General features: G+C 41.3%; 2 long non-coding RNA genes across 2 annotated transcripts in view; one reads left to right on the forward strand and one right to left on the reverse strand.

Annotated features, from left to right (window-relative positions):
* The window catches only part of LOC116584888, a 90,190-nt gene that overhangs the window by 11,493 nt on the left and 63,598 nt on the right, over positions 1 to 15,099 (reverse strand). The window contains exon 14 of the long non-coding RNA XR_004283366.1: positions 2,533 to 2,649. This is a non-coding gene — a long non-coding RNA (uncharacterized LOC116584888). The remainder of the gene's footprint in view (positions 1 to 2,532; positions 2,650 to 15,099) is intronic.
* LOC116584889 lies at positions 994 to 14,603 on the forward strand. The gene is made up of 4 exons (XR_004283367.1): positions 994 to 1,161; positions 13,319 to 13,492; positions 13,980 to 14,127; positions 14,535 to 14,603. It is a non-coding gene; the product is annotated as an uncharacterized LOC116584889 (long non-coding RNA).

Genomic DNA, 15,099 nt, shown 5'->3' on the forward strand with positions numbered 1-15,099 from the left:
CTGAGCCCAAGACAGACACTTAAACTGACTAAACCATCCAGGTGCCCCAGTAACTAGATTTTTTAAATGAGAGACCAGAATAGAATAAAACATGAGAGGGCATTACGTAGACAAGGATAATTATTGTTTTTTGAAGTGTTTATTTTGCATGCACACACATGCTTGTGTGTGTATGTTGGGCCTCCGTGTAAAATATATTTCTTACTGCGAGTTGTGTCAAATGCTTGAAAGACACCACCATAAATGATAAATTTGGGAAAATATTGAGGAAGAGTCTGATTGCCCAGCCTCTCAATGGACTAGATAAATGAGCTCCAACTGAGAAAATGCATCAGGTCAGAGGTGACAAGAGTATGAAAGAACTGAAAGAACTGCAGTGGTCCCCTGCTTATCCTCGGTATCACTTTCTATAGTTTGTTAACTAATGGTCAACTGTGACCCAAAGGCAGATGATCCTCCTCCAGACAAAATGGGCAGAAGGTCAATAGTAGCTTAACGCTACATCACAATGCCTACATCATTCACCTCCCTCATCTCATCCTGTGGACCTTTCATCGTCTCACCTCGTCACCAGAAGAAGGGTGAGTATAGGACAATAAGATATCTTGAGACGGAGAGAGAGACCACATTCACACAACTTTTATTATAGTATATTGTTACAAATGCTATATTTTATTTTTGTTATTAATCTGCTACTGTGCCTGCTTATAAATTAAACTTTATCATAGCTATGTATGTATAGGAAAAAACATGGAAAAAACATGGTATGTACAGGGTTCAGTACTATCCATAGTATCAGGCATCCACGGGAAGTCTTGGAACACATCCCCTGTGGATGAGGGAGTATTCCTGTATATCAAAGATGCACCTCAGGGTGTTTTGCATCCTGAGCCAGACATTTGGGAGAGGGAAGAGCATTGCCAGGAGGAGGGGCAGCAAATGCAAAGAATAGAAAGTGGGGAAATATAATGACTATTCAGCAGATAAAGAAGATGTTCATCTAGCTGAAGCCAAGTTAGACTGAATGGAAAGCTAAGCCAAATTGGATGTTCCTATAGTCAGAGAATTGTTCTTGATGGTCAGTGGAGTGTCATGGAATATTTTTGCTCTGGTGACTGACATGAAGATAACAGGATGGCCTGGAAGAGAAAGGAACTGAAGGTAAGAAGAATTTTTTTTAAATCTCGTGAATAGGTAGGCCCAAGGGATTACATAATATGCGTAGCAAAATTACAAATATGATTATTCCAGGGTGAAAGACTTAAAGTTCTCAGGGATGGTGAAAAGGGCACCTGGGTGGCTCAGTCAGTTAAGTGGCGAATTCTTGATTTCAGCTCAAGCCATGATCTCAGGATCCTGGGATAGAGCCCCGTGTCTGCTTCAACACCCCCTGGGGCATTCAGCTGGGAATCTGCTTCAGGATTCTCTCTCTCCTTCTGCCCCTCCCCCTGCTTGCTCTTTCTCTCTCTCTCTCATAAATAAATTTTTAAAATAAAAATTTCTCAGGAATGAGGTACACAGAAAGGACAAAAGAAAAGAGTTCTAGGATGAAAGTCTCTTTCTCTTGGCCATTGCAAATAAGTCTACTTGTTAACATTGGTGGAATAACTAGTATTGTTAATATCATAAATGTTTCATGCTCCTATTACACCTCAAAGTGCTTTCACAACCATTAGTCCTTTGATTTTCACAATCACCTTAAGAGGCAATGAGGGGATATACCACTATCTCTGTTTTAAAGGTGGTGACACTGTATCCCAAAGAGCCTTGTAACTTCCTAAAACCACACAGTTAGTTATGAGACTAACTCATCAGGCCTTCTCGCTCTTAGCCCAGCATTCTCTGTATGACAGGTCATACCTCACAGACCAAAACATTCTCAAATAATGACCCATCGATCTATTGATTAAGATTATTTCAAGAATTGAAATGGCCTAATATTTCAAGGAGAAAGCCCATGCAAAAGGCCACTGCGGCTTGGTGTAAGTTTATTTAATAAATATTTTTCTTATTTGGAGGTTTTAATTTTAAGTATGTGGTCTACTCTTTTTGTATGATTATTTGCTCAAAAAAATTTTAGTCAGCAACACACCTCATAAAAATTTAATATGTTTCAGAGCCCTTTTTACTGTTCAAAAAAGCACAAATCAGGCATTCTTGAATTTTGAATGTGGCGCCCCTGTAATTGGGCTCTCTTTCTGAGGAAGGTCTTTCCAAACCTCATAGTGAAATTGCACTTTTTAAAAGAAAACAACATTTGAACAGAGAGTTGTCTCAGACTGGTCCTCCACTCACCAAGAATCTGAACATCAACCTCTCAAATATGTCATGATTGCTCCATTCACCTGCATATTTCTTTCTTAAATCTTGAAAAAGCCCTGCTCTCAAGTCTTGCCCTGGCTTCCAGAGATATGGAGAGGGAAGATGATGACTCAGCAGCCAAAGAGCCCTGAGTTTGGATGGCAGCTCTGGCTCTCCATGGACAGATAGCTTTGACCAAGTTTACTCATCTCTCTGGCCTCATTTTCTTACCTGTATCATAAAGTGGTGATATTTCACATCACAGGGTTATGCATGGTTGTAAGAGAGCAGATTGGGAAACATTGAGCCTGAAGTGGGCCTCATGGAATATTCACCACCTAAGAGCCTCTGAAAGACAAGGTTTGTAAGAGAACAATCACTGGATTCAATAAGTTACTTAGAGAATCAGCACTTGGCCCTCCCAGCCTTGCTCTTTTATCAGGCCAAAAGATTTATACACATGGGCTCTTACCTGGTCATAGTCTATAACCATTGAGCAAAGAATTGATAAAGTTTATTCAAAGTAGGAAAGCAACAGCCCTGACTTCTTCAATTCCTTCAATCAAAAAAATATTTATTAAACATTTACTATGTGCCAGCCAATGTTTGGGGCATTGAGAGTATAGAAATAAAGCTGATGGGAAAGACTCTTCTATTGGGGCTTACTCTCTACTGAAGAATACAGGCAATAGGTAGACAAGCAAATAAACAAGAAGCAATAACTGATAAAGATTGGTATAACATAGAAGATTAAGATAAGGTGGCCTGAAAGAATGTTGGGAGAAAGTCAAAGAAGTCCTTTCCAAGGAAGTGACATTTAATCTGAGAGCCAGATTAAATATTAGAACACTTAATCTGATTCGAATGGCCTGCCCATGGGAGAATCAAAAGAAAGAACAAAAACTCTACAGTGTAAATCAACTTGGGGTTCTCATGGAAGAGAAGGAACACCAGTATGGCTGGCATGAACAAGTGCAGCTGGCATTGTAGGATGATGAGAGGTTGACCAGAGATGAATGTGAGGAAGGAAGAAACCAGATTATTCAGTACCTTATAGTCCAGGGAAAGAGGCAAGATTTTGTTCTAGGAGGAATTGAGACCATCAGTGGTTACTAAACAAGGAAGGATCATGACGTAAGGTTTTTTAAAGTTCACTTAGTCTGCTCTTTGGAGAGAAAAACTCCAGACTAAGACAAGAACAGGACATCCTGTTGAAGGTATTACAGAGGTCTAGAAAGGAGAAGGTGGTCATCAGACTATGTAGCTCATGGTGGAGATGGAGAGAACATAGAATATATTCTGGAGAGCTGAGAAAATCTGGGGGGTCAGTACCATAAAGAGAGAACCAACCTAGAATGTTGGCTTAGTCAAGTGGGTGAATTATGGTACTGTTCACTGATAAGAAAAAGATGGGGAAGGAGTGGGTGGAGGGAAGAAGAGAGGAAGAAATTTAAATGTTCTTCTTTGGCTTTATGAAAAGACTAGACCTCAGAGCAGGAGTAAAGACTAGTCTGTCCTTGGAGGAGCCTTCATATTTCCATTCCTAGGGCTCTGTGTAATGCTATACACAGCCTTATTACTTCATATGGACCAAGGTATGACATATGGACCAAAGAGCACAACTTTGAAATTCCTGATCTGTTGCTTTATCCACAAGCCCTTAATTTCTTCCCACTTTAATTTTCTATCTTATAAAATTGAAATAAAAAAGACTTATTTTGCCTATTCCATGGAATGCTGTATCAAAATTAGACATATATGAAAAAATATTTTGAAACTATAGGGCACTGGACAAACATAAGTTTTAAGGAAAGAATTAGGATCCCATGTTAGAAGGTAAGCTTTCTGTGGATAGGGATTCTGTCTGTCTCAATCATAATCTCCAGCACCTAAAACGAAGGTACACAATAAATATATGTTGAATGAATGAATAATAAGAGATTCTTCTAGAATGTAGGACCAGAGGGCATTAACACTAATGATCCCCATAACATAACACTATAGTTTTTCTACACATCTGTTTCACAGGACTACCAAAGTTCAGCATACAGTAGGTGTGCAATGGACACCTAGCGAATCTGATTCTCAGCAAATGAGACTGTGAATGGCCAGCAGCCAACTCACAAGCAATGTGTCTCACTGGACAGCCACAGCAATCAATGCCCTTGGACATCTCCTGCCTTAAGGGCCTCTCAAACCTGAGTGCTCATGCAAAGCAAAATGTGCCAAAGACAAAAGGGAACACAGGAAGCCATGGGATCACCATGGCACCTCCTATCGAGTGCTACTTTCACTAGAAAAGTGGGTGGGAAACTGAGGATAAAAAATATCCCAACTCTTAGGTCTCAGCTGTTCCCAGTTCATGGTTATATTGAGTTTTCAAAAGGTATTTGTTGCATGAAAGAACAAATAAATTCATGCATACATATGAAGACACTTAGGGATACTCTAAAATAGAATTCCTTTTTTTTTTTAAAGATTTTATTTAATTATTTATTTATTTGAGAGAAGAGACAGCAAGTGTGGGGGAAGAACAGAGTGAGGGACAAGCAGACTCCCCACTGAGTGCAGAGCCCAACACGGAGCTCAATCCCACGAGCTCAAGATGAGGATCTGAGCTGAAATCAAGAGTCAGACGCTCAACCAACTGAGCCACCCAGGCACCCCCAGAGTTCCTATTTTTCAGAAGACAAACAGGATTCTTAAGAATTTCAAGGTTGAGGAGGGAGGAGTCAAGATGGCGGAGAAGTAGCAGGCTGAGACTGCTTCAGCTAGCCGGAGATCAGCTAGATAGCTTATCTAAAGATTGCAAACACCTGCAAATCCATCGGCAGATCGAAGAGAAGAAGAACAGCAATTCTGGAAACAGAAAAACAACCACTTTCTGAAAGGTAGGACCGGCGGAGAAGTGAATCCAAAGCGACGGGAAGATAGACCCCGGGGGGAGGGGCCGGCTCCCGGCAAGCGGTGGAGCAACCGCGCACAAAATCAGGACTTTTAAAAGTCTGTTCCGCTGAGGGACATCGCTCCAGAGGCTAAACCGGGGCGAAGCCCACGCGGGTTCAGCGTGGCCTCAGGTCCCGCAGGGTCACAGAAGGATCAGGGGTGTCTGAGTGTCGCAGACCTTGCGGGTATTGGAACGGGAAAGCCGGCTACAGAGACAGAGCCGACAGTAAGCTCACAGCTCGGTGTTACCTTGAACCGGTCACAGGCTCGGAGAGCTCGGAGCGCGGCCGGAGGTCAGGCAGACGGGAGTACCTGGGCGCTGTTCTCTGAGAGCGCACTGAGGAGTGCGGCCCTGGGCTCTCGGCTCCTCCGGGCCGGAGACCAGGAGGCCGCCATTTGTATTCCCATCCTCCGGAACTCTACGGAAAGCGCTCAGGGAACAAAAGCTCCTGAAAGCAAACCCGAGCGGATTACTCACCCCGGGTAAGGGCGGTGTAATTCCGCCTGGGGCAAAGACACTTGAGAATCACTACACCAGGCCCCTCCCCCAGAAGATCAACAAGAAATCCAGCCAAGACCAAGTTCACCTACCAAGGAGTGCGGTTTCAATACCAAGGAGAACAGCAGAATTCCAGAGGAGGAGAAAGCCAAGCACGGAACTCATGGCTTTTTCCCTGTGATTTTTTTTTTTAGTCTTGCAGTTAATTTAATTTTTTTCTTTTTCATTTTTTTGTTTTTTTCTTTTCTCGCCTTTGGGTAAATTTTTTTTTTTAACTGTTACCTTTTTCTTTTTTAATGATTTTTTACTAGTTTATCTAATATATATATTTTTTCTTTTTTACATTTTTCTTAGGTGTTTTCCTTTTTTTTTTTAATTCTTTTCTTTTCTTTTCTCTTTTTTTTTTTCTTTCTTTTTTCTGTTTTTTTTTTCTTTCTTCCTTTTTGAACCTCTTTTTATCCCCTTTCTCCCCCCTCACGATTTTGGATCTCTTCTAATTTGGTTAAAGCATTTTTTCCTGGGGTTGTTACCACCCTTTTAGTATTTTACTTGCCCCTTCATATACTCTTATCTGGACAAAATGACAAGACGGAAAAATTCAACACAAAATAAAGAACAAGAGGCAGTACCGAAGGCTAGGGACCTAATCAATACAGACATTGGTAATATGTCAGATCTAGAGTTCAGAATGACAATTCTCAAGGTTCTAGCCGGGCTTGAAAAAGGCATGGAAGATATTAGAGAAACCCTCTCGAGAGATATAAAAGCCCTTTCTGGAGAAATAAAAGAACTAAAATCTAACCAAGTTGAAATAAAAAAAGCTATTAATGAAGTGCAATCAAAAATGGAGGCTCTCACTGCTAGGATAAATGAGGCAGAAGAAAGAATTAGTGATATAGAAGACCAAATGACAGAGAATAAAGAAGCTGAGCAAAAGAGGGACAAACAGCTACTGGACCACGAGGGGAGAATTCGAGAGATAAGTGACACCATAAGACAAAACAACATTAGAATAATTGGGATTCCAGAAGAAGAAGAAAGAGAGAGGGGAGCAGAAGGTATACTGGAGAGAATTATTGGGGAGAATTTCCCCAATATGGCAAAGGGAACGAGCATCAAAATTCAGGAGGTTCAGAGAACGCCCCTCAAAATCAATAGGAATATGCCCACACCCTGTCACCTAATAGTAAAATTTACAAGTCTCAGTGACAAAGAGAAAATCCTGAAAGCAGCCCGGGAAAAGAAGTCTGTAACATACAATGGTAAAAATATTAGATTGGCAGCTGACTTATCCACAGAGACCTGGCAGGCCAGAAAGAGCTGGCATGATATTTTCAGAGCACTAAACGAGAAAAACATGCAGCCAAGAATACTATATCCAGCTAGGCTATCATTGAAAATAGAAGGAGAGATTAAAAGCTTCCAGGACAAACAAAAACTGAAAGAATTTGCAAATACCAAACCAGCTCTACAGGAAATATTGAAAGGGGTCCTCTAAGCAAAGAGAGAGCCTACAAGTGGTAGATCAGAAAGGAACAGAGACCATATACAGTAACAGTCAACTTACAGGCAATACAATGGCACTAAATTCATATCTCTCAATAGTTACCCTGAATGTTAATGGGCTAAATGCCCCTGTCAAAAGACACAGGGTATCAGAATGGATAAAAAAACAAAACCCATCTATATGTTGCCTCCAAGAAACTCATTTTAAGCCCGAAGACACCTCCAGATTTAAAGTGAGGGGGTGGAAAAGAATTTACCATGCTAATGGACATCAGAAGAAAGCAGGAGTGGCAATCCTTATATCAGATCAATTAGATTTTAAGCCAAAGACTATAATAAGAGATTAGGAAGGACACTATATCATACTCAAAGGGTCTGTCCAACAAGAAGATTTAACAATTTTAAATATCTATGCCCCCAACGTGGGAGCAGCCAACTATATAAACCAATTAATAACAAAATCAAAGAAACACATCAACAATAATACAATAATAGTAGGGGACTTTAACACTCCCCTCACTGAAATGGACAGATCATCCAAGCAAAAGATCAGCAAGGAAATAAAGGCCTTAAACGACACACTGGACCAGATGGACATCACAGATATATTCAGAATATTTCATCCCAAAGCAACAGAATACACATTCTTCTCTAGTGCACATGGAACATTCTCCAGAATAGATCACATCCTCGGTCCTAAATCAGGACTCAACCGGTATCAAAAGATTGGGATCATTCCCTGCATATTTTCAGACCACAATGCTCTAAAGCTAGAACTCAACCACAAAAGGAAGTTTGGAAAGAACCCAAATACATGGAGACTAAACAGCATCCTTCTAAAGAATGAATGGGTCAACCGGGAAATTAAAGAAGAATTGAAAAAAATCATGGAAACAAATGATAATGAAAATACAACGGTTCAAAATCTGTGGGACACAACAAAGGCAGTCCTCAGAGGAAAATATATAGCGGTACAAGCCTTTCTCAAGAAACAAGAAAGGTCTCAGGTACACAACCTAACCCTACACCTAAAGGAGCTGGAGAAAGAACAAGAAAGAAACCCTAAGCCCAGCAGGAGAAGAGAAATCATAAAGATCAGAGCAGAAATCAATGAAATAGAAACCAAAAAAACAATAGAACAAATCAACGAAACTAGGAGCTGGTTCTTTGAAAGAATTAATAAAATTGATAAACCCCTGGCCCGACTTATCAAAAAGAAAAGAGAAAGGACCCAAATAAATAAAATCATGAATGAAAGAGGAGAGATCACAACTAACACCAAAGAAATACAAACTATTATGAGAACATACTATGAGCAACTCTACGCCAATAAATTTGACAATCTGGAAGAAATGGATGCATTCCTAGAAACATATAAACTACCACAACTGAACCAGGAAGAAATAGAAAGCCTGAACAGACCCATAACCAGTAAGGAGATTGAAACAGTCATTAAAAATCTCCAAACAAACAAAAGCCCAGGGCCAGACGGCTTCCCGGGGGAATTCTACCAAACATTTAAAGAAGAACTAATTCCTATTCTCCTGAAACTGTTCCAAAAAATAGAAATGGAAGGAAAACTTCCAAACTCATTTTATAAGGCCAGCATCACCTTGATCCTAAAACCAGACAAGGATCCCACCAAAAAAGAGAGCTATAGACCGATATCCTTGATGAACACAGATGCGAAAATACTCAACAAAATACTAGCCAATAGGATTCAACAGTACATTAAAAAGATTATTCACCACGACCAAGTGGGATTTATTCCAGGGCTGCAAGGTTGGTTCAACATCCGCAAATCAGTCAATGTCATACAACACATCAATAAAAGAAAGAACAAGAACCATATGATACTCTCAATAGATGCTGGAAAAGCATTTGACAAAGTACAGCATCCCTTCCTGATCAAAACTCTTCAAAGTGTAGGGATAGAGGGCACATACCTCAATATCATCAAAGCCATCTATGAAAAACCCACCGCAAATATCATTCTCAATGGAGAAAACCTGAAAGCTTTTCCGCTAAGGTCAGGAACACGGCAGGGATGTCCATTATCACCACTGCTATTCAACATAGTACTAGAGGTCCTAGCCTCAGCAATCAGACAACAAAAGGAAATTAAAGGCATCCAAATCGGCAAAGAAGAAGTCAAATTATCACTCTTCGCAGATGATATGATACTATATGTGGAAAACCCAAAAGACTCCACTCCAAAACTGCTAGAACTTATACAGGAATTCAGTAAAGTGTCAGGATATAAAATCAATGCACAGAAATCAGTTGCATTTCTCTACACCAACAGCAAGACAGAAGAAAGAGAAATTAAGGAGTCCATCCCATTTACAATTGCACCCAAAACCATAAGATACCTAGGAATAAACCTAACCAAAGAGACACAGAATCTATACTCAGAAAACTATAAAGTACTCATGAAAGAAATTGAGGAAGACACAAAGAAATGGAAAAATGTTCCATGCTCCTGGATTGGAAGAATAAATATTGTGAAAATGTCTATGCTACCTAAAGCAATCTACACATTTAATGCAATTCCTATCAAAGTACCATCCATCTTTTTCAAAGAAATGGAACAAATAATGCTAAAATTTATATGGAACCAGAAAAGACCTCGAATAGCCAAAGGGATATTGAAAAAGAAAGCCAACGTTGGTGGCATCACAATTCCGGACTTCAAGCTCTATTACAAAGCTGTCGTCATCAAGACAGCATGGTACTGGCACAAAAACAGACACATAGATCAATGGAACAGAATAGAGAGCCCAGAAATAGACCCTCAACTCTATGGTCAACTAATCTTCGACAAAGCAGGAAAGAATGTCCAATGGCAAAAAGACAGCCTCTTCAATAAATGGTGCTGGGAAAATTGGACAGCCACATGCAGAAAAATGAAATTGGACCATTTCCTTACACCACACACAAAAATAGACTCAAAATGGATGAAGGACCTCAATGTGTGAAAGGAATCCATCAAAATCCTTGAGGAGAACACGGGCAGCAACCTCTTTGACCTCAACCGCAGCAACATCTTCCTAGGAACAACGCAAAAGGCAAGGGAAGCAAGGGCAAAAATGAACTATTGGGATTTCATCAAGATCAAAAGCTTTTGCACAGCAAAGGAAACAGTTAACAAAATCAAAAGACAACTGACAGAATGGGAGAAGATATTTGCAAATGACATATCAGATAAAGGACTAGTGTCCAGAATCTATAAAGAACTTAGCAAACTCAACACCCAAAGAACAAATAATCCAATCAAGAAATGGGCAGAGGACATGAACAGACATTTCTGCAAAGAAGACATCCAGATGGCCAACAGACACATGAAAAAGTGCTCCATATCACTCGGCATCAGGGAAATACAAATCAAAACCACAATGAGATATCACCTCACACCAGTCAGAATGGCTAAAATAAACAAGTCAGGAATTGACAGATGCTGGCGAGGATGCGGAGAAAGGGGAAACCTCCTACACTGTTGGTGGGAATGCAAGCTGGTGCAGCCACTCTGGAAAACAGCATGGAGGTTCCTCAAAATGTTGAAAATAGAACTGCCCTATGACCCAGCAATTGCACTATTGGGTATTTACCCTAAGGATACAAACGTAGTGATCCAAAGGGGCACATGCACCCGAATGTTTATAGCAGCAATGTCCACAATAGCCAAACTATGGAAAGAACCTAGATGTCCATCAACAGATGAATGGATCAAGAAGATGTGGTATATATACACAATGGAATACTATGCAGCCATCAAAAGAAATGAAATCTTGCCATTTGCGACAACATGGATGGAACTAGAGCGTATCATGCTTAGCGAAATAAGTCAAGCAGAGAAAGACAACTATCATATGATCTCCCTGATATGAGGAAGTGGTGATGCAACATGGGGGCTTAAGTGGGTAGGAGAAGAATAAATGAAACAAGATGGGATTGGGAGGGAGACAAACCATAAGTGACTTTTAATCTCACAAAACAAACTGAGGGTTGCTGGGGGGAGGGGGTTGGGGAGAAGGGGGTGGGATTATGGACATTGGGGAGGGTATGTGCTTTGGTGAGTGCTGTGAAGTGTGTAAACCTGGTGATTCACAGACCTGTACCCCTGGGGATAGAGTATTATGCCTCCATCAGAAAGGATGAATACCTAACTTTTGTAGCAACATGGACGGGACTGGAAGAGATTATGCTGAGTGAAATAAGTCAAGCAGAGAGAGTCAACTATCATATGGTTTCACTTATTTGTGGAGCATAACAAATAGCATGGAGGACATGGGGACTTAGAGTGGAGAAGGGAGTTGGGGGAAATTGGAAGGGGAGGTGAACCATGAGAGACTATGGACTCTGAAAAACAATCTGAGGGTTTTGAAGGGACGGGGGGTGGGAGGTTGGGGTACCAGGTGGTGGGTATTATAGAGGGCACGGATTGCATGGAGCACGGGGTGTGGTGCAAAAATAATGAATACTGTTATGCTAGAAATAAAAATTAAAAAAAAATTATATTAAAAAAAAAAAAAAAGAATTTCAAGGTTGAAATGGATCATGCCCAGCTATGATCCCTAGATTTCAATGGTTAAAGGAGCATGAACGTTCTCTGCACTTTGAGTGGCACTGATGTATATGAAACGGGATAAAAAATGGAAGGTCCCAAATGCAGGTGCTACCTCACGGCTGCAGTTGGCTCACCATCTCTCCAAACACCATCTCTAGTCCCTTAACTTTAGGAAATTTAGAGAATTCACCTTCCAAAATGTCAGCTCTTTAACTCAGCACACAACATGGTGGGAGAAAAGCGAGTCATCCTTCCAGACTCCAAGCTTAGTCTACTTGTCTGGAGCTCCACACATCTCTGAGCTGGCTTCCTCATGTTAATACAGAGAACCTTATCTTCTGTGTCATAGTGATATTATAATTATATAGGAAAATTCCTTGTGTCTTGGAGATACATACTAGAATATGTTGGGTTGATATGCCATTATTTCTGTCTTTAAAATAATTAGGCTGGGAGCGGTGTCTGGATGGCTCAGATAGTTGAGTGACTGACTCTTGGTTCCGGCTCAGGTCATGATCTCAGGGTCATGGGTTTGAGCCCAGAGTGGAGCTCCACACTCAGCAGGGTATCTGCTCGGGGACTGTTGCCCTCTGCCCCTCCCTCAACTCGTGCATGTGCACACACACACATTCTCTCTCTCTCTCTAAAATAATCTTTTATAAAATTTGGCAGGGGAAAAAAAAGAAAGTAAAAGTGGAAAATTGATCATTACTGTTAATCCAGATAAAGGAAATATGAATGAGTATTTTATTATTTCTAGGTTTATATATATTTGAAATTTTTGATGATAAAAATAAAAAATCATAATGTCAAGAAAAAGGAAAGCTATCTGGGAAGGTCACTGAACGGATTAAATGCACACTCTGCTCAGTAACTATTCCACTAACTTGTGAGCTCACACATAGGCACACACTCTTAGCATCTTCTCCTTTGAGAATGTACAGAAACTCCTACTTTGGGGCAACATGATCAAACATATAACTTAATGCTGCTTCAAAGCCTCGTGTGGTAGTTTTGTGTCTAAGATCTCTTGGGCACAAAGACTGATGCCATTCATGTTGATGGGCCATTGAGTGTTTTCTATTGACTCTTTCTGGAAGGAGGGAGGAGGTAGAGAGAAGAGCTGCATCTCTGAAGTGACTCTTTTACACACACGTGATGAAAGCATGAACTTGGACAAGGTTTCTGAGCTGCACAACAAATCGCTGTGTTGTCACCGATGATGGTCTAAGGGTTGAGTGAGAGCTGGTGCATGAAGGGGCTAATAGGAACAGCATGAGGTCAGAGTGCGGGGTGCTAACTGCCTCCTGCTCCCTCCCCTCAAGGAGAAACAAAGAATGAGCAAAGGGCTTTCGGGCAGTGACTAATTCAAGAGTTTGGATTTAGGCTGTGGGTGATTATTGTATATTGACCTTTTGTTAGTGTCAATTTTTTTGCTTTTTTTGTGTATTTTTTGGTTTTTTGTTTTTTTTTCTAATGAATGTATATTATGCTTTGAGGAGAAAATGGGAAATGACAAGAAAAACTTATTGCAACAAGAAGCTACTTTTAGAATACATCTTAGAAGCTGGAACAATTCGAGCCTGAACTGACATCTCACTTGGCAAGCAGAGCAGGTCTTAAGGTTCTCCTCATTGTACATCAGAGAAACTGAGTCATCAACTGGCCAGAAGGTGGGAAAATCTGACCTAGCCCTACACAGTGGGTATAGATGGAATGCAGGGGCTGTTCCCAGAGACAGGAAGGACAGGACAAAATGTGCTTATTCCAGAGACAGGACGGACAGGACAAAAACAGAGTGCATCTCCTTTCCATTGCTCCAGCCTGGAAGTGGCAAAGTCATGGCAAGGAGAACATTCCAACAACACGGATGCGAGCAGGATGACATTTCAAGTGCACAGAGCAGCTGATTAATTAGGACAGGAGATCAAGTATCAACAGTCTTCTGAAGGCCCAGAGCAGAGCAGCGAGGCCTCCCTGGGATTTGTGAGTGTTCTGAAACAGGCCTACAATAAATAAGACCCAGGAGGAAGGCCCTAGAGGGCTGAGATGCTGCTTCTCAGAGAGGCCGGGCAGAGGGGACTTTTTATTGTGGGCCTGTGGGATAGGCGATGCCCATATATGGATGTTCAGTTGACATTCCAAGTCTGCTTTCTGTAGAGGAAGGGCGCTCCTGACGGGTGTGTGTTCCTGCAGCCCCCTGCATGTGCCGAGAGCCCCAAGGGCGAGGCTTCCACTAGAGCTATCAGAAAGAGTTGACCAGGACCCAAAGAAATGTCCTTATCCCAGAACCCAGAGATGAACCCAGGTAAGGAGCATGTAACCTCCCGCACCGTGTTTGAGCCTCACAGGGGCACACGCTCATGCATTCCCTCTCTAATGCTGGCAGCAAATATCCACATAGCATAACTGCATCCCAGAAGCCATGCGAGGCCCTGGGCAATTGAATATTGCAACTAATCCCCATGCAATCATTTGTTCATTCACTCATTCATTCATCAAGCAGACATCCCAGAGCACTGTTCACACACTAAGTTCTAGAGTTGCAGCAGTGAGCAAGACAGACCTCATCCCTGACCTCACTGATAGCCTCATGGGTAAAGGGCATGCTGGGGTCAGATGGCCTCCATTTAAAGCCCATGCACAGATCATTTGGCCTCCCTGAGGCTCTGTTTCTTCAACTGTAAAATGGGTATTATCCCACCTCCTCTACAGAATTGCTATAAGGTTCGGAAGTCAAAGATTGGAAAGCTGCCTCCAGTACTCACAGGTAGGTGAATATTCTATGGAGAGAGGGGCTCTTGCAAATTCACCCTAAGCTATTTACCTACAGACAAAGAAGGCACCAAAAAGCTATATCAAGTTACTGGCTCATAAATGGGGGAACAGGGAATTTCATAAAGAGACCACTGTGAATGCAGTGACTTATTGAGTGTAGAAGGCTGTTGGGGTAGGGCAGAAATCATTTCCACTTATATTTGAAGAGCATTCTGTGGTTTACAAAGGCGTTTTTGTAAAGCATAGAGCACCTCAAAGAGGGTTAGCCTGGCTCAGGTGTGTATGTCCCAGAGCAGAAGCTGCTTACCTGGTTTGCCCACACTAGAGGCAAGAAACTGAACTCCGTTATTTAGTTACGATCTTCATAATGGATAGAATTTGAGAATTCCCTGACAATGATGGAATCCAGACTATAGAAAAAAACGAACTAAATGCAGATCTCTACAAAGGTATATATAAGCTGGTACTTCCCCTACAAACGCTGTTCTTGAGTTCTCACACT

This window comes from Mustela erminea, chromosome 2 (assembly GCF_009829155.1).
Source record: "Mustela erminea isolate mMusErm1 chromosome 2, mMusErm1.Pri, whole genome shotgun sequence".
NCBI lineage: Eukaryota > Metazoa > Chordata > Mammalia > Carnivora > Mustelidae > Mustela > Mustela erminea.